The sequence below is a fragment of the Cynara cardunculus genome, assembly GCF_001531365.2.
Source record: "Cynara cardunculus var. scolymus isolate 2C chromosome LG 5, CcrdV1, whole genome shotgun sequence".
Taxonomy (NCBI): Eukaryota; Viridiplantae; Streptophyta; class Magnoliopsida; order Asterales; family Asteraceae; genus Cynara; species Cynara cardunculus.
In genome coordinates, this window is record NC_037532.1 from 20728609 (window position 1) to 20730376 (window position 1768).

Below are 1768 nucleotides of genomic sequence, written 5' to 3' on the forward strand. Positions count from 1 at the left end.
GCAACAAACAACACCTGGGGAGATGTATCACATGTCATAAGTGCAACAGGACAGGACATGTTGCAAAGGATTGCAGAATCGGAGAAGGACGAGTTTGCTTTAAGTGTGGAAGCCTAAATCACTTCTGAAATGCTTGTCCTAGAAGAAATCAAGGGTCCCACACAAATCAAGCACGACCAACCAATCAAGGGAACCAAGGGGGTCAGGCACGAGGTCGGGTGTTCGAGAGTGGGGCAGAAGAAGCAAGGCGAAATCCTGATCTGTGGTCACATGTACGTTTCTCCTAAACAATCATGTTGCATCCGTACTTTTTGATTCTGGAGCAGATAGGAGTTATGTGTCGCTAGATTTTAGGCCAAAGATAAACATAAGACCCCAAAAGTTGAATGAAGTACATATAATAGAATATGCTAGCGGACAGAAAGTTAAGGTCAGAGATGTGATCGAGAACTGCACTCTAAACTTGGTAGAAACAAATTTTAGATTGACCTAATCCCAATCAAAATAGGAAGTTTTGATTTAGTCGTGGGTATGGATTGGTTGTCTGAAAACCGAGCCGAAATTTGTTGTGCTGAAAAGAAGATTCATATACCACTATCAGAAGGAAGAATACTCGAAGTACATGGAGAGAAACCAAGGAGGGATATTAAAATAGTGACATGTATGAAAATGCAAAATTACATGAGGAAAAATTGCGTTGCATTCTTGGCATATGTTGTGGATAGGGAGATCAAAGAGACGCGTATTCAGGATCTCCTGATAGTACGAGATTTTCCTGAGGTATTTCCAGATGAATTACCTATATTACCCCCGCACAGACAAGTAGAGTTTCATATTGATTTAGTTCCTGGAGCTGCACCCGTGGCAAAGTCTCCTTACCGATTAGCACCATCGGAGATGYAGGAATTATCAGAACAACTACAGGAGTTGCTCGATAAAGGATTCATCAGACCTAGCTCTTCACCCTGGGGAGCTCCGGTTCTATTCGTCAAAAAGAAGGATGGATCTTTCCGGATGTGCATTGATTACAAAGAACTCAACAAGCTGACCATCAAAAACCGTTACCCCCTCCCTCGRATCGACGACTTGTTTGATCAACTACAAGGTGCTACGTACTTCTCAAAGATCGATCTACATTCAGGATATCACCATATGAGAGTTCGCGAAGAAGAAATTGCTAAGACAGCGTTTAGGACTCGATACGGTCATTACGAGTTTCTAGTCATGCCTTTTGGATTAACAAACGCTCCGACAGTCTTCATGGATTTGATGAACAGGGTTTGCCGACCGTACCTAGACAATTTCGTGATCGTGTTTATAGACGATATATTGATTTACTCACGAGATAAGAAGGAGCATGAACAACATTTAAGGTTGATCCAAGAATTGCTCAAGAAGGAAAAGTTGTACGCCAAAYTTTCCAAATGCGAATTTTGGATTCGTGAAGTGCATTTTCTGGGCCATGTAGTCAATGATAAGGGAATCCATGTTGATCCAACTAAGATCGAGGCTATCAAAAAGTGGGAAGCCCCAAAGACACCAACGGAGATTCGTCAATTTCTTGGTTTGGCAGGTTATTATAGGCGATTCATTGCAAACTTCTCCAAGATCACGCAACCACTGACGACTTTAACGCAAAAAGATAAGAAATTTATTTGGGGCGAGAAACAGGAGGAAGCATTTCAGACACTTAAGCACAAGTTGTGTAACGCGCCAATTCTGGCATTACCAGAGGGAACGGATAACTTTGTGGTGTACTGCGACGCCT